At 44.0% G+C, this 22,066-nt stretch overlaps 1 long non-coding RNA gene across 1 annotated transcript in view; it reads right to left on the bottom strand.

Moving 5' to 3' along the window:
* LOC135965317 (uncharacterized) overlaps nucleotides 1–5,545 on the bottom strand; it is a 62,703-nt gene extending 57,158 nt beyond the window's left edge. The window contains exon 1 of the long non-coding RNA XR_010578226.2: nucleotides 5,273–5,545. This is a non-coding gene — a long non-coding RNA (uncharacterized lncRNA). The remainder of the gene's footprint in view (nucleotides 1–5,272) is intronic.
* Nucleotides 5,546–22,066: the final 16,521 nt, after the last annotated feature.

The raw sequence follows: 22,066 nt of genomic DNA, 5'->3' as shown, positions 1-22,066 counted from the left end.
AAACAGGGGCCTAGTATATCCTATTTCTTCTGTACTTTGCTGACCTAAACCAATTAAAGGCACTTTGTCTTGGAAATGAACCACTGTATACATTATTTCCTTCAACAGGATCAACTCATAAAAATCAATTACATTTTTCTATACTAGTGCAAACCTACTAGAAAGTATGATGTTATTCACAACAGCACCCTAGGAATTAACCTAAGAATATATCCCATCTACTGAAAAATTTTAAACTATTAGTGGACATAGATGATAATCTAAATTAATGGAGAGACAGTGTGTAGTCTTGACTGGGACAACAATATTGTAAATATATCAGTTATCCCCAATTTAGTCTACAAATTAAGTAAATGCGACCAATATTTCAGTTGGATTTTCTAAGAACTCAAATATATCCTGAAAATTTTATGGCCCTCTATCAAGGATAGTTAAATGTGAAATATATATCCAATGAAAAGGTTATATAGCAATAAAAAGGAAATACAGCTACACACGGATGGATCTTCAAAATATGATACTAAAATTCAAAAGCAGGAAAGAGAACGCTACATACTGCGTAATTACATTTGTACAAAGTTCAAAACAGACAATTCTACATTATGTTGTTTAAGGATGCACAATTAAGTGGCAAAATTATTTTTCAAAGGGAAGGAAGAAATAAAACCATCATGAAAGCAGTCATTTCTAAAATGAGAGAAGGGGTTGAGGTTAAAAAGAGGCACACGTAGCAGCACTTCTTCACAATCATCAAAAGGTGGAAACAACCCAAATGTCTGTCAACAAATGAATGGATAAACAAAATGTGCATCCACATATTGGAATATTATTCAGCCACAAAAAGGAATGAAATACTCAAACATGTTACAACAGGAATGAATCTGGAAAACATTAACGCTAAATGAAAGAAACCAGGCGTAAGTGGTCATCTGTTGTATGATTCCTTTTCTGTTAAATATCCAGAATTGACAAATCTATACAGACAGAAACTGGATTAGTGCTTTCCAGGAGGGAGTGAGGATAGGATAAATGGAGAATGCTTACTTAATAGATATGGGTATTCTTCTGGGGTGATGAAAAATTGTGGAACTAGAGAGACTGGGTGGTTGCACAACATTGAGAATGCACAAAATGTTTCACTTTAAAGTGGTTGTGTATTATGTACATTTCACCTCCATTTAAAAAAAAAAGTCACAAGGAGGCTTCTGAGGTATCTGCAGTGTTCCATCTCTTTATTTGAATGGTGGTTACACACTAATGTGCTACACAAGTACGTATTTGTTTAACATACTTTCAATGTATTACATCAGGTTTCAACATCATATAGAAGAAAATGCCACAAGTAGCTAACCCAGGTTTGAAAATGAAAAACAAAAGAGAACTTGCCCTACCAGATATTTATTTATTTTTGAGACGGAGTCTCCCTCTGTCGCCCAGGCTGGAGTGCAGTGGCCCAAGCTTGGCTCACTGCAAGCTCTGCCTCCCGGGTTCACGCCATTCTCCTGCCCCAGTCTCCTGAGTAGCTGGGACTACAGGTGCCTGCCACCATGCCCGGCTAATTTTTTTGTATTTTTAATAAAGATGGGGTTTCACCACGTTAGCCAGCATGGTCTCGATCTCCTGACCTCATGATCCGCCCATCTCAGCCTCACCAAAGTGCTAGGATTACAGGCGTGAGCCACTGCGCCCGGCCGCCTTACCAGATATGTAAAATAAAGTACAGTAATTAAAACACTCAGAAATTACCATGCATAGACACATAGACTCATGGACCAGAATAAAGAGCTGAGAGAGAGACTCCTGTGTTTACTGAATTTTTTTTTTCAAGACAGAGTTTTGCTCTTGTCACCCAGGCTGAAGTGCAATAACGCAATCTCAGCTCACTGCAACCTCCGCCTTCTGGGTTGAAGCAATTCTCCTGCCTCAGCTTCCCAAGTAGCTGGGTCTACAGGCGTGCACCACTACACCCAATTAATTTCGTATTTTTAGTTGAAATGGGGTTTCACCACATTGGCCAACCGGATTTTAATATGTATTCAAGCAGGCTCAACAAGTCAATGAGGGAGAGGTTAACTCTTTGATGATGCTGGAAAAACCAGCTTACTTTTGGAGTAACAAAATTTCATGTCTCCCTAACACTTAAACAAAAGTGGACTTCAGACGAATTAATGACTGTGACAAGGAAAACTATAAAAGAAGGGAATGTTAGATAATATTTTTGAGACAGAGAGGGTAGTACAAATCATATCAGTTTAGCACACTACATATAAGGCCTTTTTTCTTCTGATACAAGCTCTCACTCTGTCACCCAGGCTGAAGTGCAGTGGTGGAATCAAAGCTCACTGCAGCCTCAAACTCCTGGGCTAGCAATCCTCCCACCTCAGCCTCCCAAGTACCTGAGACCACAGGTGCTCACAACCAGGCCCGGCTATTTTAAAATTTTTTTTGTAGAGATGGCATCTTGCTATGTTGCCCAGGCTAGTCTCAAACTCCTGGCCTCAAGCAATCTTCTCAGCCTTCCAAAGTGCTAGAATTACTGGCATGAGCCACCACGCTCAGTCAGTAAGAACTTTTTAACAAAGAACAGTATCAACAAAGTTGCCAGATGACAGATTAGGGAAGATTCTTAGGAATGTTTATAATGGACAAGACACTAATAGTAAAATCAACCACAAAAATGAGCTCCAGTAGAAATGTGGACAAAAGCTGTTGAGTTTACACAAAAAGGACGAGGTGGGCAGATCACCAGGTCAGGAGTTGAAGACCAGCCTAGCCAACATGGTGAAATCCTGTCTCTACTAAAAACACAAAAAATTAGCCGGGTGTGGTGGCAGGTGCCTGTAATCCCAACTACTCGAGAGGCTGAGGCAGGAGAATCACTTAAACCTGAGAGGCAGAGGTTGCAGTGAGCCAAGATCACGCCATTGCACTGCAGCCTGGGCAACAGAGCGAGACCCGGTTCCAAAAAAAAGGAATTTCAAACAAGCGTAACGTCTAAAAAGCACATAACTCAGAGACACCAGGGAAATGTGATTTAAAGCCACAATGCACCTGGCAGAAATGAGAACGCTCTAACACCAAGCATTGAGGATGTGAATATTTAGGGACACTCAATGCAGTTCTGGAGAAAGTCTAGACTGCAGCTGTCTGTTCTGGGGAGCAATCTGGCAGGATTTAGTAAAGTTAAATATATTGTACTCTATGACCTAGCAATGATGTTCCCCAGAATCTACCTAAAACATCCTCACAGACATTCATAAGAGAATATGTGTAAGACATTCATCAAATGATTATGTCCATTACCATAAAGTGGGTAGATGAAGAAGAAATATTTTGGAGTGCTATGCAGCGGTTACAAACAGGCTAGATGCACACTATGGACTGTGAAAATGTGCTAGTACAACAGCAAGAAACAAGATGAGATCTGGAGCACAATACGTGGGTATTCTCTATAATGTCTTTTTTTTTTTTATACATTTCTATTCTTTCCCATCTATTTGTTGTGTTTTTATTGTGCTACTTTACCTAGAAAATTAAAAAAAAAAACCGTCTGTTTTTCTTTATTTCTTATATGACCATAACTGGAAAAACTGCCTCTGAGACTTTCATGTCTGACAATAAACGACTTCCTGAACTACCTCCCAATAAAAACACCCAGGAATGCTGGGCGAAGTAGAGAAACATCTTTTCATAGTCACAGAGGAGCTCATCAGAAAGGACGAAAATCTCCGAAGGCTGAAAACAAAGAAATCATTGAAATCAAGAGAGCCAGGCTGACAGCGATGCTGAGGGTGCGCTAACGACATTTACCAAGCTTGGTTTTCAAAGTCTTAGATTTGAGTGCCCAAGAGAGAAAGGAGAAGGGCCAAACATTAATGAGTAGTGAAGAGTAAGCCCTCCAATAAAACTTGGATTTTTTTTTTTTTTTTTTTAAGGAAAGGTCTGTCACCCAGGGTTGGAGTGGCTTGGCCTAAAGGGCGCACTGCAGCCTCGAACTCCCAAGGTTCAAGCAATCCTCCCACCTCAACCTCCGAAGTACCTGGAACTACAACCGCACACCATTATACCTGGGTAAATCTTTTTTGTAGACATGGGGGTCTCATTTGTCGCTCAGGCTGGTCTCAAACTCCTGGGCTCAAATGATCCTGCCACTTCCATCTCCCAAAGTTCTGGGATTACAAGCATGAAGAACTTGAATTTTTGAAAGGTCTCGGTTGGCTAGAAGAAAATCTGGCCACTAGCAAAGAGAAGTAACAAGAGGAAAAAAAAAAAAAGTGCCTCAACCTGGGCTCCAGGAGATGGAAAAAAGTCTTCTCTGAGAATTCATAATGGTGAGCCTGCTGTCCTATGTATTTGGTTTTTTTGTATTTAATCTTACAGTAAACCCCATGTGAACAAGTTAACATAAAATCATCTAAAATTTGGCTGGCCGTGAAGGCTCACACCTGTAATCCAAGCACTTTGGGGAACCTAAGTGGGAGAATCATGAGGTTAAGAGCTCGAGACCATCCTGGCCAACATAGTGAAACCCCATCCCTACTAAAAACAGAAAAATATCTGGGTGTGGAGGCAGGCGCCAGTAGTCCCAGCTACTCCGGAGGCTGAGGCAGGAGAATCACTTGAACCCGGGAGGCGGAGGTTGCAGTGAGCTGAGATCACACCACTGCACTCCAGCCTGGGCAACAGAGTGAGACTCTAATAACCACCATCTAAAATGTGTTATACTCTGACCTGGCAGGAATAACGGCAAACTCTATCTGCAGGGATGCAACCTTGCTGTAGTTAGAATCCTTGTGTCCCTTCCAAAACGTATATTGAAACAATCTTCAACGCAGCAATAGTAAAAGGCAGGGCCTTTAGGAGATATTTAGGCAGTCACGGCTCTACCCTCAAGGATGGGACTACTGTCTTATGAAAATGCTGGATGGAACTAGCAAGGCCCTTTATCCCCCTCCTGCCCCTTCCCCCATGTGAGAAAACAGTCTTCAAGGCACCATCACGGAAGCAGAAATGGGGCCCTCACCAGACACTGAATATTCGTGGACATTCCAGCCTCCAGAGCTGTGAGAAATAATTTTTATTTTTTATAAATTACTTGTTCTAAGGTATCTCGTTATAGTAGCAAGTACAGATGAAAGCCCTCAACCAAAATCTTGCAGCATTCCCATAAATAAATTGCTGCTCAAGTTAAGCCCCCAACCCAAAATTAGAAAACATGTTAGAACAAAACTACCATTGTGTCTGGAATTGGCGAGCTCTTGGTCTTACTAACCTCAAAGATGAAGCCGTGGACCCTCGCAGTGAGTGTTAGTTTTTAAAGATGGGTGTATCCAGTCTGTTCCTTCTGATGTTCAGACATGTCCAGAGTTTCTTCCTTCTGGTGGGTGCGTGGTCTCACTGACGTCAGGAGTGAAGCTGCAGACCTTCGTGGTGACTGCTACTGCTCATAAAGACAGTGTGGACCCAAAGAGCAAGCACCAACAAGAGCTACTGTAACTATAAAGAGTGAAAGCACACTTCCAAAACACCGACCACGACCCAACCATGTCGCACCTGGCTAGTGCCAGAAACCTGCTTTTATTGCCTTACCTGGCCCCACCCACATCCTACTGATTGGTCCATTTTACAGAGAGCTGATTGGTCCGCTTTACAGAGAGTTGATTGGTCCGTTTTACAGAGCGCAGATTGGTCCATTTCGACAGGGTGCTGATTGGTGTGTTTACATGCCTTGAGCTTAGACACAGAGTGTTGATTGGTGTATTTACAATCCTTTAGCTAGACATAAAGGTTCTCCAAGTCCCCAGCCCACTCAGGAACCCAGCTGGCCTCACCTAGTGGGTCCTGTACCAGGGCCGCGGGCAAAAGTGCCCGCGAGTCCTTCCCCGGCGCGCGTGTATTCTTCAGCCCTTGGGCGGTGGACGGAACCGGGCCTGTGAAGTAGGGGACAGCGCCCGTAGGGGAGGTTCCAGCCGCGCGGGAGCGCACCGTGGGGCGGTTCAGGATGGCGGGATGCAGGTCCTGAGCCCTGCCGCGCTGGGAGGTGGCTGAGGTCCAGCGAGAATTCGAGCGCGGTGCGGTCAGGCCGGCAGTGCTGGGTGACCCGGCACACTCTCCGCAGGTGCTGGTCCGGGTGCTAAGCACCTCACTGCCTGTGGCGGCGGCGCCTGCGGTCGCTCCGAGTGCGTAGGCCAGCCGGGAGCCCGCGCCCGCCCGTTGCTCACGCTGGCCAGGGAGCGGTGCACGGTTCCCGCCCGCAGCCTCTCCCTCCACACCTCCCGGCAAGCAGAGGGAGCCGGCTCGGGCCTCAGCCAGCCCAGAGAGGGACCCCTACACTGGCGGGCTGAAGGGCTCCTCAAGTGCCGCCAGAGTGGACGCGAAGGCTGAGGAGGCACCGATAGTGAGGGTGCTAGCACGTTGTCACCTCTCACCACGAGGAAGAAACAGTACAATGACTTACCCTCAAATGTCAGAAAACTGAAGTGTATCAAAGCATCTCTTGTACCTCGTAAATATATATGCCTATTATGTACCCACAAAAATTAAAAACAAAATTTTTTTAATTTTTAAAAAGAAATCATGGCCGGGCGCGGTGGCTCACGCCTATAATCCCAGCACTTTGGGAGGACGAGGCGGGTGGATCATGGGGTCAGAAGATCGAGACCATCCTGGCTAACACAGTGAAACCCCGTCTCTACTAAAAAATACAAAAAAAAATTAGCCGGGCATGGTGGCGGGCGCCTGTAGTCCCAGCTACTCCGGAGACTGAGGCAGGAAAATGGCGTGAACCTGGGAGGCAGAGCTTGCAGTGAGCCGAGATCGCGTCATTGCACTCCAGCCTGGGCAACAGAGCGAGACTCCGTCTCAAAAAAAAAAAAGAAAAGAAAAAAAGAAATCACAGTGAATCTGAAGCATAAATAATTTTATTTATTAACTTATTTTAAATTTAGGGGTACATGTACAGGTTTGTTATACAGGTAAACTCATGTCACAGGGGTTTGTGGTACAGATTATTAACACCCAGATATTAAGCCTAGTACCCGTTAGTTATTTTTCCCAATCCTTTCTCTCCTCCCACCCTCCACCCTCAAGTAGGCCCCAGTGTCTGTTGTTTCTTCTATGCGTCCATGCGTTCTCATCATTTATCTCACACTTACTAGTAAGAACATAGGTATTTGGTTTTCTGTTACTGCATTAGTTTGCTGAGAATAATGGCCTCCAGCTCCATCCATGTTCCTGCAAAGGACATGATCTCATTCTTTTTTTGTCTGCATAGTATTCCATGATGTATGTATGTTGCATTTTCTTTATTCAGTCTACCATTAATGGGCATTTAGGTTGATTCCAAGTCTTTGCTGTTGTGAATACTGCTGCAGTGAACATACACATGCATGTGTCTTTATAGCAGAATGGTTCATATTCCTTTAGGTATATACCCAGTAATGGGATTGTTGGGTCAAATGGTAGTTTGGGTTTTAGGTCTTTGAGAGAGTTGCCACACTGCTTTCCAAAATGGTTGAACTAATTTACACTCTCACCAACAGTGTATAAGCATTCCTTTTTCTCCACAACCTTACCAGCATCTGTTATTTTTTGACTTTTGAACAACAGCCATTCTGACTGGGGTGAGATGGTATCTCACTGTGGTTTTAATTTGCATTTCTCTAATGATCAGTAATTAGATCCCATCTGTCTATTTTTGCTTTTGTTGCCATTGCTTTTGGTGTCTTTGTCATAAAATCTTTTCCTGTTCCTATGTCCAGAATGGTGTTGCTTAGGTTGTCTTGTAGAGTTTTTATTGTTTTTTGGGTTTTACATTTAACTCTAATCCATCTTGAGTTAATTTTTGTGTATGGTATAAGGAAGGGGTCCAGTTTCAATCTTCCACATATGGCTAGCCAGTTATCCCAGCACCATTTATTGAATAGGGAATCATTTCCTCATTGCTTGTTTTTGTCAGTTTTGTGGAAGATGAGATGGTTGTAGATGTGTGGCCTTATTTCTGGGCTCTATATTCTGTTCTATTATTCTGTGTGTCTGTTTTGTACCACTACCATGCTGTTTTGGTTACTGTAGCACTGTAGTATAGTTTGAAGTCAGGTAGCCTGATGCCTCTAGCTTTGTTCTTTTTACTTAGGGATTGCCTTGGCTATTTGGGCCCTTTTTGGTTCTATAGGACTTTTTAAATGATTTTTCTAGTTCCCAAGCAGAAATAATTTTAAAGTTCACACAAAGACACACCATAATAAAAGTTCAGAACATCTAAATAAGCAGAAGATTTTAAAAACCACCTGAGGAAAAAAATATTACTTATAAAAGAAGACAATTATACTAACAACAGACCTCTCAGTAGCAACAATGTATACCAAAAGGTAGAGTAGAATGTTTTTCAAAATACTGGGAAAAATATCAGTTTCAAATTACATACCCAGCTACGGTACTCTACTACACGAAGGGCAAAATAAAGACATAACCTTCCCTAAAGAAAGACTGAAGGATGGATATACAGAAAAAGAAAACACTAAAGAGTGAGGAGGAACAGTCAGCAGAGAAACTGACGGGTTCATGAGTAAATCTAAAGCATTGGCTACAAACAATAATTATTACTAACACAGGAAGCCAGGCACAAGACAATATTAAAATATTGATTGGATCACAGTTTGGAGTTAAATCTATCTATGGACAGGAAAAGAGTGGGGATGTTGATTTATTTCAGACTTTAAGTTGCATCCATATTAAAATTGTAAGAGTAACTATTAAAAACATACAAGTAGACTATATAACTTCCTAACTAGTAAAGGAAATAATTCAAGCTGAGATTTTAATTTAAAAAGAAGCAAACTGACGGAAGGAAAATTGTTAACCTTTGGCTCACCATCATTTTTAAACAATAACCCTTCTCTTCCCACACTTTGTGACATGTGACAATATGCGGAAGTGCTTAGGACTTCCTATGTGGAATGATTTCATGTCCTATGTCACCCTTTCCTCAAAATGAAAGGTGTATTTCTGCCCTGGCCCTGCTCCTTCACCCTCTCCGTAGAGACTGTCTGCTCTGTGCCCAGGGCTAAGCAAAGATCAGAAAATGCAGTAAGTCTGTCCCCCACCTGCTCAGCAGTTGCCCACCTACATGAAGAATCCAGGAGCAGGATGGCCAGGACACCCCCAAGAATCAGTACCTGTTGTGTGGGGCAGAATCACACCTGGGTTCTTCCTCCATTGTTAAAGTCATGCATGTGGAAAGTAAAGGAAATATAAAGAAGAAAATGCAAGTCCTACTTGTTAACCCTCCCACACCAGGATTAACCACTATTATCATGTTTTATTCCTGTGGACTTCTTTCTAGGTATAGAGACACAGTGTTTGCGCTATTCCATATCCTTGTATTTTAGTCACAATCACACTATGGGCATTGGTTCACAATATTTAAATGTTCTTAAAGAGCATAATTTTTAGTGCTTTGTTTTGGTGCACACATCTTACCCTTCTTTCTTTTTTTTTTTTTTTTTGAGACGGAGTCTCGCTGTGTCGCCCAGGCTGGGGTGCAGTGGCCGGATCTCAGCTCACTGCAAGCTCTGCCTCCCGGGTTTACGCCATTCTCCTGCCTCAGCCTCCTGAGTAGCTGGGACTACAGGCGCCCGCCACCTCGCCCGGCTAGTGTTTTTCGTATTTTTTAGTAGAGATGGGGTTTCACCGTGTTAGCCAGGATGATCTCAATCTCCCGACCTCGTGATCCGCCCGTCTCGGCCTCCCAAAGTGCTGAGATTACAGGCTTGAGCCACTGCGCCAGGCCTTACTCTTCTTTCTTAAGTGCTTCTCCACCCACCAGCACCATTCAGTCCAGCTTCAGTGCAAACTGCCTCTTATGGCACTAGCGCCATGAAATGGGTCCTGCCACATCTCCTGGGAGAGTTTTGTGTTTTACACGTCTACAGTAGTTCATTTCAGTTTAGATGAATGAAGTTAGTCTTCGGAACACTCATTTATTGCCAGGGTCCCATCTTTACCTTGACTGATGTCGCAGGGGCCTCTTCTTTCTTTTTTTTTTTTTTCTTTTTTTTTTTTTTTTTTTTTTTTTTTGAGACGGAGTCTCGCTCTGTCCCCGGGCTGGAGTGCAGTGGCCGATCTCAGCTCACTGCAAGCTCCGCCTCCCGGGTTTACGCCATTCTCCTGCCTCAGCCTCCCGAGTAGCTGGGACTACAGGCGCCCGCCACGTCGCCCGGCTAGCTTTTTGTATTTTTTTTAGTAGAGACGGGGTTTCACCCTGTTAGCCAGGATGGTCTCGATCTCCTGACCTAGTGATCCGCCCGTCTCGGCCTCCCAAAGTGCTGGGATTACAGGCTTGAGCCACCGCGCCCGGCCCAGGGGCCTCTTCTTTCTGCATGGCAGAGACGGTCCATGGCCTCTAGGATGGAGGCTCATTCTCACCAGCGGACAGCTTGTAAGTCCCGCACCACCTTGACTGGTTTGGATCACGAGCAGTGAGGCCAAAGTCACCAGTACCATCCCAGTCTCCCCTGGCAGCTGCGCACTGAGCAAAACATGCTGCTTCATCACATAAGTGACCCTGGATGTGGATGCCCCAGAGGTGTCTGGATGAGGGGTGCTCAGCTTGGCAGCAGAGGACACACCCCACTGCTGCAGCGGGTTACAGTTGTCCTACCTGTGCTGAGGCTCTCCATCCTGCTAAAGCCCTCACCCACCTCATCCGCCTTGCCCACCTGTTTCCTTGGCAGGTTCCATCCAGCGCTGCCTGGCCAGGAAGAGCATGGCTCACATGAAAGGCAGCAGCCTCCTGTGCGGGTACCTGCAGCTGCTGCCCATGTTCAGTGTAGTGATGCTAGGAATGATCAGCTGCGTCCTGTACCCAGGTAAACTGCTGATTTCAATGTGTTCACACCGATCAACTCCTTTCGTAGAGATCTGTAAGGAGTTTGGGGTTGCTGGGTCTCCCACAGTGCACAGGTTATGGAGGTGCCCCACGGGCTTCCTAGGGAGGTAATGGGCTAGGATTGGGATGCAGCCAAGTCTGGCAGAAACTCTGGATATGGGCAGCAAGAGGGAAAATTCTGAGGAGATAAGTTCCACAGGGAAAAGCAGAGCAGTGCATTTTTTCGTGGCTCAGAACCTTGTTCGTCCTAGAAGGGTCCCAGTGTCTGCCGTTAGTGTGAGATACACTCTACAGGAAGCCTGAGATGAGCTGCTCCCACTGCATCACAAACATCATCACACTGGGCATGCCCTGGGTGCCAGGCACAGGGCTGGGATCTTGAAGATTCTGTCTCTGCTCCTCACAGCCCCAGAAGTGGCTTTCATGGCCTTTCTGAACTCATGAAGCACATTGGAGGGAACGTGAGATAACCCCCAAAGTGGGCCTAACTTCAAGGCTCACATTCTTTCATTAAATGCTATTGAAACATCCCTGTTTAATGAGCTAACAAAATTCTGTGGTCATATCTCATCCACTTTTTTTCTTTTTACTTTCTTTTTCTTTCTTTCTTTCTTTCTTTCTTTATTTCTTCTTCCTCTTTCTTTCTCTCTCTCTCTTTTTTTTTTTGAGGTAGGGTCTCATTCCGTCGCCTAGGTTGGAGTGCAGTGGCATGATCATAGCTTACTACAGCCTCCACCTCCCAAGCTCAAGCAAGCTTCCCACCTCAGCCTCCCAAGTAGCTAGGACTACAGGCACACACCACCACACTTAGCTCATCTTTTAATTTATTTTTCATAGAGATGGAGTCTCACTATGTTGCCAAGACTGGTCTCAAACTCCTGAGCTCAAACGATGCTCCCATCTTTACCTCCCAAATGCTGGGATTACAGGCGTGAGCCACTGCAACCAGCCCTCTCATCCCCATTTTCACCTAGTTTTTCTAGCTCATCCTGTCTCTCAGTATAGAGGGTCTGTTTACTCATAAAACTTTCTGGAGCACATACTCTGATGGGTGGAACCACAGGGGCAGAGCAGGCAACTTCCACGGGAGGGATTTGCTGCTGTGTTTTTGACAAGGTCAAAGTGTAAATCTCTTTCTATTGCTAAGTAATGTGCAGGAGACATCTCTAACCCTAACTCATCTTTTAATCTGCCCCTGAGACATGCCTATTCTAAAATACAAATTCCTTTCCAGTTTTAACAGGGAGGTGCGCTCTGTTTTCATGTTCCCATGTTTGGTCTTCAGCTGTCAGGCAGCCCTTCGTTAGCTCCCTGGCAGGGCTGGGTGCGGTTGCTCACTCCTGTAATCCCAGCACTTTGGGAGGCCGAGGTGGGCAGATCATGAGGTCAGGAGATCCAGACTATCCTGGCTAACACAGTGAAACCCTGTCTCTACTAAAAATACAAAAATTAGCTGTTCGTGGTGGCGGGCACCTGCAGTCCCAGCTACTCGGGAGGCTGAGGCAGGAGAATGGTGTGAACCCAGGAGGCGGAGATTGCAGTGAGCCGAGATCACACCACTGCACTACAGCCTGGGCAACAGAGCAAGACTTTGTCTCAAAAGAAAGAGAAAGAAAAGAAAAGAAAAGAAAGAGAGAAAGAAAAGAAAATAGCTCCCTGGCTCTCCAAGATGTTAGAGCCCCCAGTACTCTGAAATAACACCTCCATCATGGCTAAGGGAATGAGGTTGTGAATTGCTCACGCATTAGTGCATAAACAAGGAATTTGGCCAGGCACGGTGGCTCACGCCTGTAATCCCAGCACTTTGGGAGGCTGAGGCGGGCAGATCACAAGGTCAGGAGATCGAGACTATCCTGGCTAACTCAGTGAAACCCCGTCTCTACTAAAAATACAAAAAATTAGCCAGGCGTGGTGGTGGGCACCTGTGGTCCCAGTTACTCGGGAGGCTGAGGCAGGAGAATGGTGTGAACCCGGGAGGCGGAGCTTGCAGTGAGCCGAGATTGCGCCACTTCACTCCAGCCTGGGCGACAGAGCGAGACTCCCTCTCAAAAAAAAAAAAAATATAGTAATCTGTTTGCTTTTCTGAAACCTGGCTGGCATCACTGAAAGGTTGGTTGAGGTTACATGACTTGCTTTGGGTCAAGCAGTGAATTGGAAGAACATCTATATCACCCTAAAAATCTACCTTATTCTTAATGAATAAACTAGAGAGGAACAAAGTAACAGTGTTCCCCCCCCACCCCACGGCTATGTTTAGACAGACAGAGAGAAACAGAGAGAGAGAGAGGGAAGGAGGGAAGGAGGGACAAGAGAAAGGGAGAGGTAGACCCACAGGTGATATTAGCAGACAAGGACTTCAAAATAACCATTTTTGTCTGTCTTTTTTCTACTGGTTTCTGTTCTTTATGATTTCCTTTTTTCTATTTGCTTTGGATTTACTGCACTGTTCTTTTTTCTAGCTTCTTAAAGTGGACATTAAGATAATTGGTTTAAAACCATTCTTATTTTTTACTATAACTGCTTAAAGTTATAAATCTCGATTTCTAACTTACTTCCGCTATGATTCAATAATACACTCTATGAGATTTCAGTCTTTTGAAATTGACTGATACTTTTGCAGATGAGGAGCCAGAGGCTCAAAACAGGCTACTTGCTATATAGCTGAACTTGTGACTTGGGGATTTGGTGTACAGATTAGTTTGTCACCAGATACTAAGCTTAGTACCTAACAGGTTTTTGGGTTTTTTTTCCCTCTGAACCTCCGGACAAATGATGCGGCTCCTTAAGCCTCAGTGTCCTCATCTGTAAAGTGGGCATAACTGTACCTCCTGCATAGAGCTGCTGCTAAGATAAAGATAAATTGGCTGAGTGTACTGGCTCATACCTGTAATCCCAGCATTTTAGGAGGCCAGTGTGGGAGGACTGCTTGAGCCCAGGAGTTTGAGATCAACCTGGGTAACATTAGGGAGACCCTGTCTCTACCCTGACCTTAAAATAAAAGTTAATTTTTTAAAAAAGCAAAGTTGGTATGAACTATAATAATGATGAAGTAGGCCGGGCACGGTGGCTCAAGCCTGTAATCCCAGCACTTTGGGAGGCCGAGACGGGCGGATCACGAGGTCAGGAGATCGAGACCATCCTGGCTAACATGGTGAAACCCCGTCTCTATTAAAAAAAAAAAATACAAAAAACTAGCCGGGCGAGGTGGCGGGCGCCTATAGTCCCAGCTACTCGGGAGGCTGAGGCAGGAGAATGGCGGAAACCCGGGAGGTGGAGCTTGCAGTGAGCTGAGATCCGGCCACTGCACTCCAGCCTGGGCGACAGAGTGAGACTCCGTCTCAAAAATAATAATAATAATAATAATAATAATAATGAAGTAAATCTAAGGACAAGGAGGGTTACCAGAGCTAAGAAGGACTTTTCATCGTGATGAAAAGGATCACTCCTCAGGAAGCCATAACAGGCATCAATGTGTAAGCACCTAATACCAGAACTCAAAATGCATGAAGCCAAAACATGGAAGAACTACAGTGAGGAAGAAATAGACAGTTAAAAGATTTTAATACCCTTCTCTCAGTACAGAAGATAGAAAATATTTGTACATATTACAATATTACAATACATTACAATAGTCTTACAAAACTAGTTCTAGTGTTGCAAAAAATAACAAAATTAGCAGATGTGGTGGTATGTGCCTATAGTCCCAGCTACCTGGGAGGCTGAGGTGGGAGAATTGCTTGAGCCTGGGGGGCTAAGGCTGCAGTGAGCCATGATGGTGCCATTGCACACCAGCCTGGGCAACATAGTGAGATACAGTCTCAAAAAAAAAATTAAGATAAATTAAGTAGACAGGTTAGCACAGTGTCCACTACAGAGCAAATGCTCAGCAAATGTTAGTTATAAACACAGCAATCCAGCATTATTACCTGTGGGAAGTCACCATGACTCAAGGACATTAACTGCTCAGTTGAGAGATTTCTTTTTAAAAATAAATAGACATAAGGTTTTACTAAGTTGCCCAGGCTGGTCTTGATCTCTTGGGCTCAAGCAAACTTCCCCTCTTGACCTCCCAAAGCACCAGGATTACAGGCATGAGCCACCACGCCCAGCCAAGACATTGCTTTTCTATGTGTTGTGACGAGACCAGGACCTGAGCTGGAAGACCACTGCAGCAATGCCCCCCCTCTGGATTCAGTGGACTCCTCGGGTTGGGTATAGACTGAAGTCATATGATTCACTTTCCTTCAGTCATCTACGCTCACTAGCAGGCCTGGTAGCTCTAAGACAAGGCATTTCCTGAGGCTCAGCTGGAAAGTGCAGACAATTCATTTCCTGAACTGTGGGATGGCCAGCATTTCCAGTAGTCTGATCCCATCCCTACTGTATTTTATGGAAATGTCTCAACTTTTCCAATGTGTTGTTCTCCAGAACTAATACAGAATTTTAGAAATTGTAATATTTGTTTGACCATTTCAATGGGGCTTGGGGAAGAAGGTGAGATCAATGCAGGGGCTCATTATCATCTCATGAGGAAGGTCTTCTGGCTGGGGGGCACCTCCTTGCCTGTCCCACTAGACCATGAACTGTTTGAGGGAAGGACTAGACCTTGCATCATCTACATATTCTCATGGCTTAGAACAAACACCTGGCATAGTGTGGGGCCCATTTCCTGCAGGAGTAAGCGGAGGAACAAACTCAGCCAGTGAAGTGAATGATGAAAGTGGCACACACAGGCTGTGCCTCTGAAAGTCCAGTCCCGGGACATGAGGGATGGAGAGGGAGGGACCCATGATCCTTTCTTCAGAGCAAGCAAGGCTCCCTCTGGAGTGCAATGCCCCTCCCACTCTGCAGCCTGCATTCCCACCCAGAATGATGGGCTGACTGGTACATAGGCTGCCCCCAATCCCTCACTCCTAACCGTCGACTTCCAATGTGAGGGCACAGACTCCAATGGGGACACAGAGCATGGGGTTTCTATGGCCCTCAGTGCCAGGACCCATTTCCTACCAGTGGTTAGAAGCTCTACCACAATCATTGGGTAGGCGTGGAGCTGCAGCCAGTTGTGGTCCCACGGTACTTCAGACATTCAGTAGGGGTGATACATGCCACTGTATCTGCAGAGGGATCACAGTCACATCATCAACACGCTGGCCTCAGAGCTCTAAAATCTGAGCTCAGGGACAGGGAAACAAATTAGGAATTATATATTCGCATGGAGATGCTAGACTTTTGGTGCACTGGTGACCACCTCATGATCCTGCATACTCAACAGGAGCCTAGAGTGGAGGAAAGGGCCAGGAGTCGGGCACCCGGGAGTCCACTGAGTCGGTGCTTCCACCCATTCACTGCATGACCCAAAGCAAGTCACGTGACCTCGATGAGCCTTTCACTGATGCCAACTGTGTCTCAGGAAAGCAAACAGATTATTTGTCTATGTGCTAATGTGTGAGCAAATTATAACCTCACTCCCTTATCCCTGATGAGGGTATTGTTTCAGAGTATTCTGAATCTAAGGACATGAAGAGCACAGGGACCTGTTTTTTAACTTGTTAGAAAGCACCTCCTAAAGACCTGACAAAGGGCCACCTGACAGCTGAAGACCAAACCTGGAACATCAAAACAGAGCACTCTTTTCTGTTAAAACTGGAAGGGTTGGCTCTACAGGTAAACTCGTGACTCAGGGATTTGGTGTACAGATTAGTCTGTCAGTCAAGTACTAAACATAGCACCTGACAGGTTTTTTCCTGAACCTCTCCATCCTCCCACCCTCCACCCTCAAGTAGGCCCCAGTGTCTGTTGTTCCTCTCTTTCTGTCCATGTGTTCTCATAATTTAGCTCCCACTTATAAGTGAGAAAATGCAGTATTTGGTTTTCTGTTCCTGCATTAGTTTGCTAAGGATAATGGCCTCCAGTTCCATCCATGTTCCTGCAAAGGACATGATCTCATTCTTTTTATGACTGTGTAGTATTCCATGGCACACCAGCTTTCTTATGCTTGGTGTTTATAGCATCTTTTACTTTTAACCTGCAAGTATATTTAGTGAGTCCCTTGTAGAGCACATATAGTTGGATAATAATTTTTTATCAAGTCTGACAATCTCTGCCTTTTGAGTGTTTAGTTCACTTGTATTTAGTATAATCACTACTATGGCTGGAAATTGTTTTTTAATATTCCATTTTAATTTATTTTGGTTGCTCTGAGGATTACAATACACGTTCTTGACTGATCACCATCCACTTTGAGTTAACATTGTACCATTTTATGTAAGATGTAAGTACCTTGCAGCAATGTATGCCATTTTCCCCTTTCTTTTTTTTTTTTTTTTTTTTTTTGTTTGTTTTTTGAGACGGAGTCTCACTCTGTCTGGGTTTACGCCATTCTCCTGCCTCAGCCTCCTGAGTAGCTGGGACTACAGGCGCCCACCACCGCGCCCGGCTAATTTTTTTTTTTTTTTTTGTATTTTTAGTAGAGACGGGGTTTCACCGTGGTCTCGATCTCCTGACCTTGTGATCCGCCCGCCTCAGCCTCCCAAAGTGCTGGGATTACAGGCGTGAGCCACCGCGCCCGGCCCATTTTCCCCTTTCATCTTTTGTGTTATAGCTGTCATGTATTTTACATCTGCATACATTGTAAACCTCGCACCACAGTGATAGTGATATTATTTTTCACCTTAGCTAGTCAGTTGCCTTTTAAAGACATTAAGACAAAGAAAATACTTAAGTATTTTATATTTACCCACATATTTCATTTGCCTTTTTGGTCTCATCCTTTCAGGTTCAACTTTCCATCTGTATTATCCCCTTCACCTTGAAAAACTTTCCTTAGCATGCCTTTGTCATGCAGGTTTGCTGGTGACAGATTCTGTTTTTATGTATCAGAAAATGTTTTTATTTCACCTATACTTTTGAAGGATATTTTCCACTAGATGTAGAATTCTAGGCTGCAGTATTTTTCATTCACCATTGTAAAGATGCTGTTCTGTTCTCTTCTACCCTTTTGTTTCTGGTAAGAGTTCAGACATAATTCATATTGTTCCTCTCTATATGTAATATTTATTCCTATGACTTTCAAGATTTTCTCTTCATTTTTGGTTTTTTCACCAGTTTAATTTTAATGTGTGTGTGTGTGTGTGTGTGTGTGTGTGTGTGTGTGTATGATGTTTATCCTGCTTGGGTTTTGCTGTACTCCTCAAATCTATAAATTAATGGTTTTCATCAAATTTGGGACAATTTTGACAATTGCTTTCTTGTATACTTTTCTACTCCATTATTTTTTTGTGACTCAACTTACATATATATTAGTCCTTTTAATATTATCCCACAGATCATGGAGGTGCTTATTATTAGATTTTTTTCTTCTGTGTTTTTCAGCTTTGTTCTATCATCCATTATCCAGTAAGAGGCAAACAGACACTTGGTTTTATTTGTTCAGAAGTTGAAGTGTTTTTGTGTGCAGATTGGTAACACTCATTTGTGTTTAAGTGTGTGGCTGTCTCCTCTGCTTCCACACTTATAAATGGGCAACTGAATTTAAACTAGGGAATAATTGAATTAATAGCTTATGGTTTGTAGATATTTTATTGGCAAGAAGAACAAACTCATCAAACTGTTATTGACTGTTGGTTCAATTTACTGTTTTTTTCTTACAGTCTTATTTGTCTCCCTGTTACCTGTATCCCTATTATGGAGATGGGACAAAGAGGACAATTATTTGCATACATGCAGGCATTTAGGAGTTACCGGATGCCACCCACTACTGTAGTCTCGCTGCTTACTGTTGTAAACCAAACTAAAATTTTAAGCCCTCCAACTGACTGATGGACCCCCAAGTCAGCCAAGGGCATTCCAAAGTAAACCTGAAAAACTAGTTCAGGCTATTATGGGAAGTGGTGGGGGTGGGGAAAGGTGGGACTTACCTCATTATATCATCCTCTCTTTGGAATTCATGCACAACTGACAGCATTATCGTTAAAACAGAGATTTTAAGATTGGTAGGGCATGGTGGCTCACACCTATAATCCCAGCACTTTGGGAGGCCGAGGTGGGTGGATCACCTGAGGTCAGGAGTTCAAGACCAGCCTGGCCAACATGGTGAAACCCCGTCTCTACTAAAACTACAAAAATTAGCTGGGCATGGTGGCGGGTGCCTGTAATCCCAGCTACTCGGGAGGCTGAGGCAGAAGAATTGCTTGAACCGGGAGGCGGAGATTGCAGTGGACTGAGATCGTGCCACTGCTCTCCAGCCTGGGTGACAAAGTGAGACTCCATCTCAAAAAAAAAAAAAAAAAAAAAGATTAACAGTATAGACTTTTTGTAGCAATAAGACACCAAATTCCAGCCGGACACTAGTATAGCATCACATGATGGATAGCAGACCCTGAAAGAAACCAAAGTATTTTACCCCCAAAATATACTTATTTGACATATTTTGAAATGACCCTGCAAAGCTGTCTCTCGTGGGGGAAATCTGAATTCCGTAGAGAATTCCCTTTCCTTCACAGGTCTTTCCTTTGATTCAGGGAAAATTACCTAAGAGCCTGGCACGTTTTGAGTCTGAGAAGAGCTCTGAAGTCTGCTACCTGGAGGCTTCATCTGCGTGATAAAACCTTGGTCTCCACAACCCTTTATCTGAACCAGACATTCTTTTCTATTGATTCCAGGTCTTTAGATAATAACTCTTTTAACCAATTGCCAATCAGGAAATCTTTGAATCTATGTATGACCTGGAAGCCCCTCCACCTTCCCCGATTTGAGTTGTCCCACCTTTCTGGACTAAACCAATGTACAGCTTCCATATATTAATGAATGTCTTATGTCTCCCTAAAATATATAAAACCAAGCTGTGGCTTGATCACCTTGGGCACATGTTCTCAGGATATCCTGGGGCTGTGTCACAGGCCATTGGTCACTCATACTTGGCTCAGAATAAATATCTTCAAATATTTTATAGAATCTGACTCTTTTTATCAACAATAATTCGCACCCAACATCGGGCCTCAGAGCCCCCAAAATAGTTGCCCAAATCTGAAGCTAAGGGACCAGCAGGAACCCACTGAAATATTGACTTAATGAAAATGCAAAAAGGTTTTAATTTTTAAATTCCATAATCTCCTTCTTTTTGAAATTTTTCAAGTTGGTATCTCAGAAGTTCAACTTCTGCTGTACCCCTGCTGCTTCAGCTCTTTCTTTCTTTGAGAAGGCCTGGGATGGTAACTTTTGTCAGCTCCTGTGTGTGTACTCCTGTAACTTTTTTCATTAATAGTCTAAAGTAAGGCAGAGGATTTTTTAAAACAGGCAAATCGTATAGGATCTGCCACTGTCTGTGTGTCTGTTATGTCTACATGTTTATACGTGTCATGTGGCAGTGATATTTTACTACCAAACTAAATAAAAGAGCTCTAATCAGTTGGCTTAAAGAGGCCAGGCATGGTGGCTCAGGTCTGTAATCCCAGCACTTTGGGAGGCTGAGGTGGGTGGATCACTTGAGGCCAGGAGTTCAAGACCAGCCTGGCCAACATGGTGAAACCCTATCTCTACTAAAAATACAAACATCATTCTGGTGTGGTGGTGCATGCCTGTAGTCCAGGCTACTCAGGAGGCTGAGGCAGGAGAATCACTTGAATCTGAGAGGCGAAGGTGGCCATGAGCCAAGATCATGCCACTGCACTCCAACCTGAACAAGAGTAAGACTCCATCTCAAAAAAAAAAAAGAAAGAAAGAAAAATTGGCTTAAAGAAAAGTAAGTGCTAATCAGACTAATGGAAGGTAGCTCAGATGCCTTTTAGTTCACATGATTTTAGTAATCTTTGGTAAGATTAACTTGGTAAATTGAATCTCAAAATTGTCTCCAGTTCTTAAGAAACTTAGTCATGTTATGCTAAATTAAGTAATCCTAGATTTTCCACTGGGAATTTGGATTACTAAAAATTAGAATAGTTGGAGAGTAAGATGTGTTTTTGTTGAGGATGTAAAAACATGGGGATATGGTTTCGCTAAAGAAAATGTATTTTTGGCCAGGCGCGGTGGCTCACGCCTGTAATCCCAGCACTTTGGGAGGCCGAGACGGGCGGATCACGAGGTCAGGAGATCGAGACCATCCTGGCTAACATGGTGAAACCCCGTCTCTACTAAAAAATACAAAAAACTAGCCAGGCGAGGTGGCGGGCGCCTATAGTCCCAGCTACTCGGGAGGCTGAGGCAGGAGAATGGCGTGAACCCGGGAGGCGGAGCTTGCAGTGAGCTGAGATCCGGCCACCGCACTCCAGCCTGGGTGACAGAGCGAGACTCCGTCTCAAAAAAAAAAAAAAAAAAAAAAAGAAAATGTATTTTTTTCTAGTTTAGAGACCACTTAAGAGTCACTTTAAAATAAAATTTAAAATAAAAATATTTTTTGAGATGGAGTCTCCCTCTGTTGCCCAGGCTGGAGTGCAGTGCTGCGATCTCAGCTCACCACAACCTCCACCTCCCGGGTTCAAGCAATTCCCCTGTCTCAACCTCCCAAGTACCTGGGACTACAGGTGCACACCACCATATCTGACTAATTTTTGTATTCTTAGTAGAGGTGTGGTTTCACCATGTTTGCCAAGCTGGTCTCAAACTCCTGACCTCAAGTGATCCACCCGCCTCGGCCTCCCAAAGTGCTGGGATTACAGGCATTAGCCACCATTCGTGGCCTAAAATAAAGAAAAAATTATACAGATAAAACTAAATGGATAAAGAGAAAAATAAAAGAAAGGGTGGAGAATGGGAAACCTTTGACTCCTGGGTGGCCATGAAGGCACCCATCTTAAGGAGCTGGCGCTGGGCTGCATTCAGCTACTAAAGGTAAAAGTTACCAGTAGAATTTAAAGATGGATCATGCTCCCAGGAAGTTGGTTCACTGGAGGCATAAGGAAATACAAACTATAACCACAAAATAAGTGACAGAATTTTTTAAAATGAAGAAAATGCAAACTAATAAGGAAGAAGCAAAATATTTAATCCCTTGGTTATTGTTATCTGTGATAGCTAAGATGAAAATAAAAGAGTGCTGGGTTGGGCCTTAAGACCGGACTAAGCTCAGATGTGGGTCTGTCTCAGCTCAGGCCACTAGCCTCAAGGTGAAATGGGAAAGGTTCCCTTGTTCCCCCCCACCCGGGGCATGCAATGGGGGTGTGGCTCATTTCTTCAATGCCACAC

The sequence above is a fragment of the Macaca fascicularis genome, chromosome 10 (genome assembly GCF_037993035.2).
Source record: "Macaca fascicularis isolate 582-1 chromosome 10, T2T-MFA8v1.1".
Lineage (NCBI taxonomy): Eukaryota > Metazoa > Chordata > Mammalia > Primates > Cercopithecidae > Macaca > Macaca fascicularis.
Note: the sequence above shows the minus strand (reverse complement) of the source record. Positions and strands in the feature narration are given on the sequence as shown.